General features: G+C 48.7%; 1 protein-coding gene across 1 annotated transcript in view; it reads right to left on the bottom strand.

Moving 5' to 3' along the window:
* The window catches only part of CHCHD6 (coiled-coil-helix-coiled-coil-helix domain containing 6), a 257,547-nt gene that overhangs the window by 49,256 nt on the left and 192,794 nt on the right, over positions 1–15,497 (bottom strand). The gene's annotated exons all lie outside the window — the stretch shown is intronic.

The raw sequence follows: 15,497 nt of genomic DNA on the forward strand, positions 1-15,497 counted from the left end.
CCTGGGTCAAAGGGTATATCCACTTTTAATAAACTTAGTCTTACATGATGAGCATAAATGATCCAATAATGAGAGAGAGAGGGAGGGATCCACCTGTTAGATGCTATAGTTGTACCAGAAGCAAGGGGAGGGGCTAGAGACAAAGACAGCTCGGGAGCTGGGCATGTGGAAGCCTGGACCTCAGCCCATGGGTTTTACTTTTTTACATGAGGGAGTAGCAGGGGAGACGTGTGTTTCAGAGAACATTCTGGCAGTTGTGTGGACAATGGAGTGCAGTACCAGCAGACCACCTGGAGACGCCTGCAGCACAGTCCCACAGGGATTGGGGAGACTCGGGTGCTGTGCCTATAAGGAGCCCTGTCACCCATTTATATATGTTGCAGGGAGATCGCTCCAAATGCACTGTACTGAATCCCCACATGTCAACTGGTACCCAGTGATCGTGAACTATTATCTCTGGGTGATTTTTCCTCCCCATTAGATTCTTCAGATTCCTGATTTTGGAGTCTTTTCCTCCACCCTATAAATAGCCGCCCCTCCTCCTCCAGCTGCTCCATATGCACATCTGAAACCAGAAGACCTGATCTCCATTAATTAAATCTGCCATTAAAAATTAAATAACGTGAGTAAGAAGGTGTGAGTGTTATCTCTATGGGTTTCAAAAGTCACAGTGTTTCTTCAATTACTTCCCAGGCAGTGTTCATATTTCATACTGTCTGATTTCTCCAAGGGCCTGGATTTGCAAGATCAAAAGAGAGTGTGATGGTGAGGGGAGGCACAGTGAGAAGGCTCAGAAGGGGACGACAAGGAAACATGTCATGGGCCACAGAAGTGGTCCTGTTGCCTCCACTGTGGAGCCATGAGGAACCAGAGCAGGGCAGGGTGCAGGAATGGGAAGCCTGTACTTCCTCACTAGCTGAGCAGTGGGACGAGGTGTAGCAGTCCTGGAACAGAAGACAACAGAGGTCACTGGATGGCCTGCAAGGGGAGTGGATATCAGGCCTGAAAACCCCTGCAGGCACCATGCAGACATGCACCCGAGGAAAACGCATTCATAAGTTGTCTACTAGGTATGTGGGCCTCTGCTGGATGTCATGGGAGAGAATCTACGTGGCATTTCTGTTGGAGAGGAAAGACTGAAATAAGTTCTAAGGACCATTTCAGGAATAAGTGAGGCAGCTGGGGCAGCAAGGATGGGAATGGGCCCTGGAGTCAGCCCCTACAGTGTGTATGCCCATGGGCCAGCGTCCAGACCTCTGTGCCTGCTTCTCGTCTGTAAAATGAGAACAATAACAGAGACTCCTTCACATGGCTGTGTGGGAACTGGTATAGATGCCAATGAGATAATGCATATAAAATGCTTAGAACAGTGCCTGGCACAGAATAAATGCTCAGTAAGTGTTTTGAGAATTTAATAGCCAAGTGCTATTAACCAACAAACATATCTGGAGGAGAGATCTGAGGATAGTAAAAGAGTGAGACAGAAGTTTGCTTGAGGATGTAAAGTCCTCAAAGGGAAGGGTTCTCCCTTGTTTTGCTCACTGATTTATCCCCTAGAGCCTCCAACAGTGCCTAGTACGCAGTAAGCCCTCAGTAAGAATTTGTCACATGAGTAGAAGTAGAGGTCAGTACCACTAGGAAAGATATAAAAACACAAGTGGGACGTGGTCATGTGTTCAGTCAGTGGGGACAGGTTGCGGAGCTGCTGCCCTTGCAGGCAGCCTGCGGACACCAAGGAGAGTGTCATACAATCAAATGGGGACAGGTCACTCACAAGATTCAACAGGATCACTTGGGCCCGGTGCTGGAGCAGCGAATTCCACACAGGCTGGCCCCTTCATGCTCAAAGCAGCACTTGAGGTAGCAATGTCCACCCCCCTGCCACATGAAGCAATGTCCACCCCTCTGCCACCCTGGGGGCCAGAATCTCAAGATTCCAGCAGGACCTGAAGACAGGTCTATCAGCCTCCACCTCAGTGCCTTGGCCTTCCCTCCATGCCCCGCTGTCCCCTGGGGAGAAATTTAACAAACCAAAGGCCATGCAGGCAGGACTCAAAGCCACCATGAGGTGACATACAAAAAAATGTGAAGTGTAGGATGCTGGCTGTCCAGAGCAGGGGGAAACTGCCAGCAATATTAGTGCAGGCCATGGAAGGGCCCGGAGGTGAAGGCTCAAGAAAAATCCCAGAATCTGAGAGGAACAGTAAGGACAGGAGAACCCCATGCCAAGGTGCTGTCCACATGCCTGAGGGCCGGTCATCCAGGGAGACGTTGAGTTCACCAGCCTAATTACCAAAAGCTTATCAGAGCTCACAAGAATGCTACATTTTAAGGGGAGTGAAAAAAATTACTATATTCAGGATTTAAAGAAGCTCTGACTTGAAAATAATAAAAAACACAGAAGAAATGCATGTGTCTTTTGTGAAGAGTCAGTCAACATAAAAATCCCTAATCTCAGGACATGTGATTGGCAACACAGTTGGCAAAGGAATGGAAATTCAGTTTTGTAAATGGCTAAACAGCTGGTTCCTGGCTACTTATGAAGTCGCACAACTACATCTTTGTCTCTTTCCCTCTTCCTGGGTACTACCAGCTCCTACCCTGTTGTCTTGTGGAGAAATGACCTCTCTCCAGACTTGCTCTGGCACCTACTGTAGAGGGGGGTGTGCAGACGACAATCTTTCCCTCCGCTGCTTGCACTCAGCAACATCCATCTGAGATCCTTCCTTCCATGGTCTCCTCACCGCCAGGCCCACCATTGGAACTGTCATAGCCATTTATGGTCAGACCACACTCAAGGCCTCCCATCCTTCAGGACAGATCTATCTGGGATCCTCCCTGGGATCCCCCAAATTCCTCCCTGCATCCCATGGGACCAACCTACCTAGGATCCTCCCTCCATCACCCAGAATGCCCATAAACCTAGGGTTCCAATCTCAGCTGAACCTTCCACACAACTTGTAATTCTCCACATCAGCTATCCAGACCTTACCTTGGTACCCGCCCTGATTTCCTACTGTGGGCATATGACTGTGTCTTGACTTCAGAGACCAGTGAGGCTGCTGATGGGCACCAACAGGCACATCTCCCCCAGGACCAGACATGCCTCTGTCTCTGTCCCTGACTTTTCACCCCCAAAGAAGAGGCCCTTGTCCGTCCAGGCTTCTGGGTTCCAGCATTGGAAGATGACTCCCTCTCCCTGAGCCTGTTACATCCTGGTCCCATGGGGGAAAATGCCGACCCATCTTTCAGGGGTGTTTTGAGGGTGCAGTAAACAATGGGTACAAGCTTGCCCAGCGTGTCAGGATTCATGTGTTTCTTCCACTCATTCAACCACTATTTACTGAGTGCCTACCATTGCCCAAGCTTTGCTGTCAATCAGAGGGCACAGCAGTGAACAGGAGAGATAAAGTCCTTGCCTTCACAGAGCTAACAGTCTGGATACAGAAAGACAAGAAAATAATTCTACGCAGAAGTGCCATAAAGAGACGCAGCCAGTGAAGGGGATGAGGAGCAACAAGGTGGGGTAGGAGCTACTTTTAAAAGGTTGGTCCAGGCCCCTCTGCCAGGGTAATTTAGGGTAGATGTGAAGAAGGAAAGAAGATTCAGGGGGAGGTCCTAAGATGGGACTACAGACTACACTTGGTGTGTTCTTGGGAAGGCAGCGAGAGCGTGGCTGGAAGATGTTCAAGAGAAGAACAGATGCAGGGAGAGGACAAGTTGGCAGGGAGCCACTGGGAGGGTTTGATCAGGGGATGATGTGATCTGATTTCCACTCTGGAAGGATCACCGGCTGCCATGTTAGAGAGAGGCTACTGGGAACAGAGAGTGGAAGCAGTGCCCTTTGGGAGCTGGTGGATCATTTCCTGAAGACGTGACAAACAAAACCCCACATGGTGGTGGAGAGTCAGCCCTGTGGATGTGAGGGACGGGCTCAGGGCAGTGGTTGGAGCCTAAGCGAGGACTCCGGTAGCTTTGCTACAGAGCCTCCTCAGTAAGTCTTAGCTGAGCACTGAAATCCTCCTCTGCCCTCATCAGAGCTGCATCCCGTCAATCACAAACTCTACTCCCAGTTCCTCTTTCCCTCCATGGGGCACTCTGCTTCCCAAACACTCCTCCTCTTAAAAATCTCTTGCGCTTTCTCATTAAGTGCACCTCCTCCATTTCCTGCACCGACCACCAGCACTACCTGCTCAACATCTGGATGAGGACCTGTCAATGATCACTGCTTGCTTCCTCCTGGGGCCCCGGATCCAGCAGGCAACCAGACGCAGGAAGCTCCGCCTCCCACTTGTCTCTTGAGGCCTCTCCTCACTTCCCTTCATTCCTTACTATCTAATGAGGATGTCCTCCACCACACTGGTCCTCCTGCAGCTACTTTCACCCCTTTAGCTTATCCTCTGCACTGCTGCGGGAGCAGTCCTTAACTGTGCCTCTCAGCCGAACACTTTCCACGTCCCCTCCAGTCTGCAGAGAGGTCTCCAACTTTCCCTTTGAGACTGCCCTCCGCACCTTGGCACTGCCCTGGTGGGCTCTGCCCTTCCGCTGCGGTGACTTGTGATCTTCCAAACCGCCACCGTGCATTCTGTATGGTTTCTTCTGCAATTCTTCCCTGCTCTCCTGAGAAACTCTGAGTCCTGCTTTGTGACCCAACAGTGGTCTGCTGGGCAATGTCATTCCTCTCCCACCTCTCAGGCAAAACTGATGTTTCCCTTCTCGGTGCTCTGTACAAGGCTTTTTGGCAGCATTTCCTGCAGCATGCTGCAATCCTCTGCTAACATGCCTGTTTCCCCAACTTGGACTGGGAACCACATGAGCCTGGGGTCAGCTTTTTTACTTTATTGATCCATACTTGAAGAATGAACAAAGGTCTTGTTATTCAGTTCACTCTGGACTTTGCATGTCTACAGACTCTGCCTGCCTGATGCCTCTGCTCTACCCTCATCATCTGTGGCCTAAGATGGCCAATGATTCTCTACCTGGTTGGCCTGCAGCCCTGGGCCTAGCTTCCTGGATCTGCCTTCCTCATGGCTGCAGGAACAGTCCTGAAGCAACACCCCATTATGTTGCACCCCATCTGTGCCCTTCTCTTCCTCCACCAGGGCACCTCCATCCTGCCCTTTCAGGCACCTCTCATTCCCTGGACATATCCATGTCCTCTTTCCTAACACACATGGCTGGCTGCTATCTGAACCTTGCAAAGGTGTGCAAAACTGCTAATTAGTGTTGTGACAGTGGGTTTAGGTGAGACCCGCCTAGAAGTATTTGCATTTGTGAAAAGTTAGAGAGAAAAGATCCCTGTCACTTTCTGTTGTACTATAATGAAGAGTCTAAGGCTCAGAGCTGAGTTTTCTGGACTATGCCTCTTCTGTGTGTGTAGCTAAGCCTCCTAGCATTTCAGTTGCTTCTGGGGTGTGTGTGTAACTAGGGGTGAAAAAACAGAGCCTTAGGCATCTACATACACACAACACACACATATGCAGTGCAAAGCTCTAGATAGATGTAAAGCTGTGTTAATCAGCAATAACTGTACAGGCTTTTTAGAATTTTGATTTACACTGAATACTAAACATTAGCCACCAGACCTCTGGGTGAGTGCTGATTGTCACTTAAGAACTTCTATTTCAAAAAAAAATTTTTTTTCAAAGTATAGTTGAGCAGCAATATTATATTGGTTTCAGGTGTACAACATAGTGACTTGACATTTATATACAGTACAAGATGCTCACCATGATAATTCTAGTCACCATCTGTCACCACACAAAGTTGCTACAATATTATTGACTATATTCTCTATGCTGCACTTTCCATCCTGATCACTTACTCTGTAACTAACTGGAAGTTTGTACTTTTTACTGCCCTTCCCCTACTTTGCATCCCCGGCCCCACTCTCCTCTGGCAGCCATCAGTTCTCTGTATTTATAGTACTTTTCTCCAAGACCTATTTTTCATTGTGTGGAGCCAACATGTGTCTGGGGGAGAAGACTCACATACCTCTGGAGTCCCTGATAATTTACTAGATGACCCAGACTGGAAAGGACCAGAGCAGCACTCTCCAAAGGACACACACAAACAAGGTGCCCTATGGTTCCCTGGAAGGGCCACAGTCCCACAGGAATATGTCAGGAGTGTGCAGGGCTGACTCAGCTGTGTGGCTCCTCACAAAGCAGCTGGATGAGCTGCAGCAGAAGGGGCCAGTCAGAGGTGCAGGGTCAGCTCCTGTTTTTGAGAGTCTGAAGGGAAGATTCCACATTACAGTATAGGAAGGGACCAGAAAAAAAGAATTCAGAGGAGTGAAATTATTCAGGAAAAACTACATGGCACAAGTATGATATACAGTTAAAGGCAAAAGGATCAAAGCCCCATTTAAAGTGGTATGTGAAAAAGATGTTTTAAAAAATGTCTACAGTCTGTGGAAGGTTGGGCATCTACCCAGACCCCAGGCCTGTATGGGAAGCCCAGAGACAGACTGAGGCCAGGCCGTAGGTATTGAAGGAGAAAGGGAAGCAGAGAGCTTTAAATGGCTGCAAAATACAGAACGGCACTTAACCTAGATGGACAGAAGCCACGTGAGGGTAGACAAGGAGGGAATTCAGTGGTGTGCTTGCAGTAAACAGGACTGACAAGGTAATCTAGTGGCGTAATCACTCCATTGGCAGGATATGGAAGGAGGCAGGGCTGTCCAGCCGGGCCGTGCTGCTGCTCCAACACAAAAGCTGGGCACTCAGCCATGCCTTGGTGCTGCTGGTTAGTTGGTTTTTACACTGGCAGAAACATATCTGGCTAAGTGGCTATCTAAAGAGTTTGAAAACAAAATGCAGAGCACGGCAGGAAATTAAGAGGAATTAAAAAAAGGAACAGTAATTTTAATTCCATTTCTGTGACTTACTGGTGGAGCTGACCCTGAGTAAAATCAGAGTCTGGATATTGTGAATTGCTCATTCTCTGCAACAGAGAGTAGCAAAGAAAAACTCTCAAACACAACCCCAGGGCGGTGACCCTCCTGGGGCTGGGAATTCTGTGGGGGGAAAAATAGGTGATGGGATGATGTGGGGGCAGACTCTTTCGGGACCTAGCACATCAGGCCTTCAGGTGTAGCACATTTTGGCCACAGCAGCATTGACCAGATGTTTCCCTTATTTGTGCTGATCCCCAAAGTTCCACGTCCAGTGAACTGCAGGGGCAGGGCTCCTGTCAGGCACCGCACTCAGCACTCGTCAGAGACTCTGCTCTCCCAGCTGCAGGCTGCTACAGGCTTCTGAGAGCAGGCCTTTAATCCCTCTCCGAAGACTTCCAAGAGAAAGAAGCTCTCCCAGGTGGGCCGTGACAAGTCTGCACCCCTTGCTCTCAGCTTACCCTCCACCTGGTCAGTCTGAGGCTGCATGGCAGGATTCAGCCTTGCTAATCAGAGGGTGGCTCATGAACCAGCAGCAGTGGCAGCATCACCTGGGAGCTTATTAGGAACACAGAATACCTCAGGCCCTGCCCCAGACCTGCTCTTTAGCAAGCTCCCAGGTGTGCTGCATGTGAAGCTTGAGAAGCACAGGTGGGCCTCTTGTGGGCTTTGTGTCAATAGTATTGTTATTATTTTTTAATCGAATGTCCTTGCTTGGGTCCCGCTCTCCTTAGTTCAGCCCAGTCCTTATATGTCTCTGTGGTTTTATACCTGCAACACCAGAGACTGAATTCTCACTGGGTTTCTGAAGGTAGCTATGCTGGGGCCCTTGGCTTGGTGTTTACACTCTAGGCCAGCAATCCTCAACTCTGGCAGTACATTAGAATTACTACAGCAACTTTATTATAAGAATAAAGCCTGGGCCCATCCCCAGAAGAGTCTGATGACTGGTCTGGGGTGGCACCTAGGCATAAGCATTTTTTAAAAGATTTATTTACTTATTTGAAAGAGAGAGAGCGAGCACGTGAGAGCATGGACCTACACGCATAGGAGGGGCGGGAAGGAGCAGAGGGAGAGAGAATCCTAAAGCAGACTCCCTGCTGAGCACAGAGCCTGACACGGGACTTGATCCCAGGACCTTGGGATTATGACCTGAGCTGGTGCTTAACCGAATGAGCCACCCAGGCATCCCAGCATCAGTATTTTAAAGAAGCTCTCCCAAGGGATTCTCATGTGCCACTAAGGTTGGCAATCTCTGTTCTAAGGCCAGGGAAACCTGAGCTGAAAACATGAGATTCAAGCCTTACCAATTCTGTGCCTTAGGCATGTAACTTAACCTCTGTACTTTGGCTTCATCAACTACCAAATGAGGATGGTAACTACTTAGTAGGTCTGGTGCCTCCCTCAAAGGAATACGATAAGGATGAAGGGAGACAATGCAGGAGGAGAATGTGGTAACAATGCCTGGTGATGCAAGAAGCACTCAATAAATGTCAGTGGTTATTGGTGCCATTTCACTCTGGTGGTCTTATACGAGACACTGGCCCTTCAGGTATCATGGTGCCACTGAGTCTTCTGTTACCAGCACCCAATCCTTCCTCACATGACATGGTTTCAAATGTTTCCCAAATACTACGGGCACTCTTTGGAAAGAGCCTCAGTTGATCTATATTCCAGAATGGAATATAAATCCAAGATAAGTTTGCCTCTTTTCTCATACAGATTATACCTGCATGAACAGACTCTAGACTAGATTAGCTTTCAGGATGATTCCATTTGAGTCAATTCCTGTTGGTGGTCTCTTTGGCACTCATTCCTTTTCTCGTTCTCCCCAGTTCCCAATCTCCCTTGGGCAATGCATATAGTTTTAGGGAAGTTGACCACAACCCCAGATCTGGGGGTGGCAGTATGTGATCAAGGTCAGGCCAACCAGTGCATGCCAGTGGCTTAGCCACAGGGCTGGTGAGTGACCTAAGTTAGTCCTGTCAGAATGAGTGAAACTTGTGGCGATGCCGGGAATTCTGACATTCGGCTGGCATCTCTTGCTCTGGATGGTCAGAGGCGGAAACCCCAAGGAAGTCAGGGAGAAATGGGCAGAGTTTGTGGATGAAGCCCATCATAGAGGCTGCACTACTCTGGGTCTTCTGTTGTTATGGGTTGAGCTAGTTAGAGTCTGGCTTTATGTTTCTTGAAGCTGGAAGTATGCGTACATCATGACCACTCTGCCACTGCTAAGCTATATCAGCACCTATTCTGAGCCAAGTGCTATACTGGGAAACTTACAAACAATATCTCATTTGCCAAGGTCACAGAGGTGCTAAGCAAAATGGTCTGGAAATTAGAATCTGGTCTTTCTGAGTTTAATGTCAACAGAAACTCCCAGGTCTTTTCCATACATGTTGCTACAAAGTACTTGTGCAATATATTTCCTGGAGCCAAGTAAAAAGAGCCCAACATTTTTTTTTTTTTTTTGAGCCCAACATTTATACTGGCCAAATTCCATGTAAAAATTTAACAAACGTTCAATTTCGTGAATACAATTTGGTGACATCTTCAGTGACTGATTTACCTCTGTGTTGGTGAGGACACTGTTGGTTGCAGGTAGTAGAAAATTAGACTCAAAGTGGTCTGGACTCTAAGGGGAATTGCTGGCTTATGTAACTGTAGTCCAGTGGGGCTTTAAGTAAGAATCAAATGGCTGGACATGGTTACCAAGAACTTGGTTACCTCTACCTCTGCCTTCTTTAGGTTGGCTTTGTCCTAAGCCTGGTTCTCCTCATGGTTGCAAGGTGGCTGCTGGCAGCTTCTAGGGACCCCGTGCTTCCTTGTTGACATAGGGCTGGAAAATAGAATATCTAGTATGTGACGGAAGGGTGCTCTCACTAACGGGAAAAGCAAAGGGCAAGAAAAGACACTATGCTTTCTGAAGTCCACAGATTCCTTTGATCTGAATCAAGCATGAAGGCCAGGATGATGAGATGTGAAGATCAAGTTAGGCCAATCAGGGAACACCTTAGACTTGGCACTGAGTTCACTTCACTCAGAAATGCATGGGCTATATGGACAGGAAAGGGAGGCATCCGAATGGAAATCCAGACACTGACACCAAAAGGAAGGAAAAATAGATTTGGGGCAGCCCCAAAGAGTACATGTTTTTGCCCATCATTCAACACAGTCACTATTCATCCAAGCTTTTGTTAATGTGCATATCTGGTAAGTGGGCATTCTAGGTCTTTAAATCACTAATAAAAAGGTTGACTAAGGTGAGAATGAGGAGAACTCTCAGGGCAGATGCTGGTGTTGACCTGTTTCTTAGCAGCTTTCCAATATGGTAATCTAACCTATAACAAAGCAACCTGACCATCTTAACATGTAGCCACCTGACTCAAAACAACTTCATCAGCCCTCACCAAATGCTGCACAGAAGTACAGTTACAGAAAATCTAAGCCACTTCCACAGTCTCCTAGTTCAGATGTTCAGATGACAAGGAAACCATGTCAGCCTGAGACCCCTAGAGTATAGCCTGAGTGTTGATGATGCTTGGAGCCCTGTTTGCAAATCCAGCTGCCCACTGGACCCAAATGCCCTGTGGATCCTCAACATATACACACCCGATGTGCTACTTCCTGTTGTTTTTAAATATTTATTAAGGTGTAATTCACATAACAGAAAATTAACTATCTTCAAGTGAACATTTCAGTACACTTCTGTACAATCATAATATTGCAAACCATCATGTGTATGAACATGCACGTACATGTATTTGTTTGAGTCCCTGTTTTCAGTGCTTTGGGGTATACACCTAGGAGTAGAACTGGAGTATATGGTAATTCTGTATTTAACTTTTTGAGGAATTGCCAAACTTTTCCATAGTAGCTGAACTGTTTTGCATTCTCACCAACAATGTACAAGGGCTTCAATTTCTCCACATCATCACTAATACTATCCTCTTAAAAAAAAAAATTAGAGGGATCCCTGGGTGGTGCAGCGGTTTGGCGCCTGCCTTTGGCACAGGGCGCGATCCTGGAGACCCCGGATCGAATCCCACGTCGGGCTCCCGGTACATGGAGCCTGCTTCTCCCTCTGCCTGTGTCTCTGCCTCTCTCTCTCTCTCTGTGTGTGTGTGTGTGTGTGACTATCATAAATAAATAAAAATTTTAAAAAAATTAAGAGCCATCCTAGTGGGTGTGAGGTGGTATCTCCTTGTTTTGATTTGCATTTCCCTAATGACTAATGACACTGGACATCTTTTCATGTGCCTGCTGGCCATTTGTGACCGGCAGGTGTCCTGGCCCCTGCCTGTGACTTCTGCATCTGTATTTAATTGGGTTGTCTTTCTGTTGTTGAGTTGTGAGAGTTTCCCCAATTTCCTTTTAACTCAGTTATTCCAGGGAGAGTTGTTCTACCTTAGAAATAACAGCAAATGCCTGCTTTCTTCTCCTTCCTTTCTCCCACAGGCCCTACTTCAGGTCCTCCATGTCTCTTCCCATGACAATCATTAACAGCCTTGTATCTTTTCTCCCCATTTTCAAGTTTCTCCCACCTTCCTTCTAAATTCTATAGCACAAATTTCATCTTGTTACTACTCCTTTACTACAACACTTCCCAGCTCTTAGTGCCTTCTGGGACAAAACCTGACCATCATGGCATGGTGGCAAAACCCCCCTTGGCCTCCTTGCCAGTCTCTCAAGTCCATCTGCAGCAACTGTGCCCCATGGAATACCCACGAAGCTCAGCATTGCTCCTGTGGCTCGTATCTGGTTCTGCTCTGGCCAGTGTGGGCCCCTGCCTGGACAACAGTCCCCTCTATTCTCTGCAGGTTCCCCATCCCACCCTATCGAATCTGATTCCAATTTCATCTCCTTGGAGACGATGTCTGGACTCCTCGAGTCCATGTGAGCCGACCCTCAGTTGGTGGTCCAACAGCATCCTTTTATCATGTTCTGTAATGTCATGTATGGGGCCTGCACAGCCAGGCTGCCCTTCCTGGAAACACTGCCCCCTTGGGAGGCTCTCTCAGGATGGATGCCAACTAGAGTAAGGGTGGGCCTGTCCTAAGGGTGGAATGCTGCCTGGAGCACACAGAGAAGGTAGGCTCCTTGGGTACACCTAGGAGAAGAGTGGACAGGATGGAGCAGGAGAGAATAGAAACATACCATTAAAAAGAGGACAAATGGTCATGAGGCCAAACAAGAGGTGGTATGGTCCTGCAGAGGCCCCAGCTCCCAACACTTTCTTGCACCAAAGCTGTGGGCAGGTTGTCTGAGCAGAGGTCTTGCCTGGCAAGCACAGAGATCTCGCCTGGCAAGCACAGGTCTCGCCTGGCAAACACAGTGTCTCACCTGGCAAGCACAGTGACACACAACCTGCACAGATGTGTCACGCTGTGAGGGGAACTGTGCCCTCCCAGATTCATATATCAAAGCCCTAACCCCCCTCCCCCGCCCCGAACCTCAGAATATGACCTTATTTGGAAATAACACTATTGTGGATGTGGTGAGTTAGGATGAGGTCACACTGAAGCAACAAGCAGACCAAGCAAAGTCCCACTCGAGAGGAGCGTGTGGGCCAGGGAAGGCGGTGGCTGCCACACACACACACAAAGGCAGTCAGGCATGGCAGGGCAATGGAGAGCCAAGGTGGTGGGGGGGGCTGGCGTTGTGCCTCACGGGGCAGGGAGAGTCATCTCTGAGCAGTTCAACTGTCCTAGAGTCCTCCATGGAGAGAACACGAACAATGAAAGGTAAGAAGGGAAGAAAGGGAAAAAAACAGAACAAAAAGGAAAAGGAGAAGAGAAAAAGAAAGGAAGGTATGGGAGCCTGGTGTCCTGGGCATGGAGGACAGCAGAAGGGACACGTGGAGCAGAGCACATGGGGCTGTGCTTTCCTCTCCATGACAGGGAGGTCACCTGCGGACGACAATGCAGCTGGGGGCAGAGTCAGGGAGCCAAAGAGCAGAAGGAAGACCAATAGCGGAGGCTAGCACAAAATTCAGGTGCAAGGTACAGTGGCCACTTAGGGGCCACTTGCGGTTTTTCTTCTCCTCCTAAACTAGGAGCTTCCAGAGAACAAGGATTACGCCCAGAACAGGTAGCCATGAAGTATTTGCTAAACAAAAGACATAATTCTTTAAAGGGAGGTGGTCACAGGGAACCCAAACAGCTGTTAACAAGGTGTGCCCTAGCCATAAGTATGCCAATCTAACAAAAAGTTTGCTGGGAAGCCAGTAAATTTCTGGGCCATGTTTTAGAATCTCTTCTTTCTTTGGAAGAATTAAGGTTCAGCTGGCTGTCCTGAGTCTGAAGACCTCCGTGCACCCCCCATTCCCATCTTGAGATTTCTTTGGAAGCCCATGGTGTTGTACCTTGGCACTCTGCCTCCCACCCTCCTCCCAGGGCAACATAGGCACTGCTTCCCAAGGCACCCATGTTCCTTCTGCTTCTCTAATCCTTTTTGGCTCAGCACAGTTTCTCTCGTTTCTTCCTCAAACTTCTGAGAGATAAAACTGTCAGCAAGTCAAGTTGGGAGCTCTGCTTTTAGCTAGCAGATGCAGGGCCCATCAGTTAGGCTCTGCCTGTCTGCATCTCTGTGATCTGTGATGGCATCAGGAGGAGAATCTTATCTTAGGCAAAGTAATTGCATCCACCAGGAATAAGGAGTTTCAGAATCCACCAGGAGCGGAAATACACTGGCCTTGTTTCTGAACACTGGGTGGGATTACAACACAACTGGCCCACTGATTGTGAGTGGTGATCACAACACCATTAGCATCCTGGTGGAGGCAGAAAGCCAAAATCCTCAATCAGGTGGTCAGTGGTGCGGCAGACAGTTGTTGCTTTGCCACTCGGGATTGCTCACTCTCGTTCCTCCGAGTCTCTGCAGCTTCCCCCACTCAGCCTGGGGTCTGCAGGTGATGCTGCTGGGGCCGTGAGGGTGGCACCTCCCTGGCCACAGGGATGGGTGTGGGGAGGCCCCACACTCTCACCCCAGGGGCAATCAGGGTCACACACCTCCATCAGGGCCCGTCTGTCTCCACGCATGGGAAAGTGACCCACTCCCGTGGGTGCTGCAATGATACGGGCCTGAAGCTGGAAGGGCCATCTGGTGGAACATGAGAATAGAATGTTCTTGGGGAAGCAGAGCTGACTGGGCGTCTCACAACAGGAGGCAAGAAGTGCCTAAAGCCAGGTCTATCCCTGAGCTTTCTGGTGGTCTCCTATCCCTCTCCTTGCTCTTTAAAATTAAGCATTTAGATCATGTTTTTTAAAATTACTTGTAATGAAGAGACCTCACTGGTGAAACCTATTTTTACAAAAGGGCCTACACGAGAAGATAAGCCTCCTGCAAAAGAGTGAGCAGCCTCAAGGGCCTGTGGAGGAACCATGAAGGGCCTGCCCGTGCCGGGTGATGGAGGGGAGCTCTGCCCACACGGCACGCCACCCCAGGTCATGCTGGGGCAACAGGCTAGACCTGGGCACATAAGTGTCCTTCCACAGCTGCAGACTGCCAACTGGACACTCACTTCAGGGCGGCTGAACTGATGTGCACGATGGGCACCACATCAGACACATCCAAGAGAAGCCTGCTGGCGTGCTGAGGATGATGCAGCCATACCAACTCAAAGTCTTCTGGGAATGTGGCAATCTGGCCAGGAGTAATGCTCTGAGGGGTTAAGACACTATACAAACCTTTGCAGAGATGAGGGGGTGAGAGGCTACTCCATATTCTAAAGAACGGTCATTCTCACACTGAGGGCCTCTCTGGGGTAGCTGGGCCAGTCCTGAGAAGCATGGCAGGGAGCACCTTCCCAGTGAGATGGGTCTCCTCTTCCTGGTGGGGTGGGGGCTCTAGAGCTCTGCAGAGCCATGCTCAATGCAGGGCGTGGAGCCGGGGTGTTATTGCTGAACCCCCACACCTCTGCCATGGTCTGCTGTAGGTTCCAAGACAGTCCTTTCCGTTCTTAACTTTGAAGAGGAGTGTGGACGTGTGTGTGGGCTAAAGCTAATACAGGGACACTTTCTATGCTCATAATTACACAAATACATAACTGAGAATTGTAAAAAAAAAAAAAAATACCTGTTTAAGATCCCACACTATCCTCAAACACCTGACAACTCCAGCGGGAGAGATATGCAGCAGAGGTGAATATCTTTAGTGCAAGGTTAAGGACAGGAAATTCTAGAAGTAAAAGAAAGAATTGTACAAGAGGGGCCAGTGCAAAGGGGTGGGGAGGTACTGAGAAAGTAGCACTTAAGTGGTTCCTACCTCACAGTCAAGCATACTGCACTCCCCTGGGGCCAAAACCACTGGCTCTGGAATCAGAGGGACCTGGTTAGAGCTGCAGCCCTACTGCTTGCTGCCTGCATGACCACATATGAATAAGCAACCTGTCTGAGCTGCACCATCCTCACCAGCAAGTATAGACAATGGTACTGCCTACCTCGCAATGGGGTGTGGCAGTGAGGATTCCCTTGGGAATGCATGCCTGGCACAGTCCTTGGCACATATCTAGTGCTCATAAATTAGTAACCATGTCTGTTAACAGGTAACTTCACAGTTGTGAAGAAAAGGGACCCCCCCCCCAAAAAAAAAGGGAATCCCA

This window comes from Vulpes lagopus, chromosome 7 (genome assembly GCF_018345385.1).
Source record: "Vulpes lagopus strain Blue_001 chromosome 7, ASM1834538v1, whole genome shotgun sequence".
In the NCBI taxonomy this organism is placed as follows: domain Eukaryota; kingdom Metazoa; phylum Chordata; class Mammalia; order Carnivora; family Canidae; genus Vulpes; species Vulpes lagopus.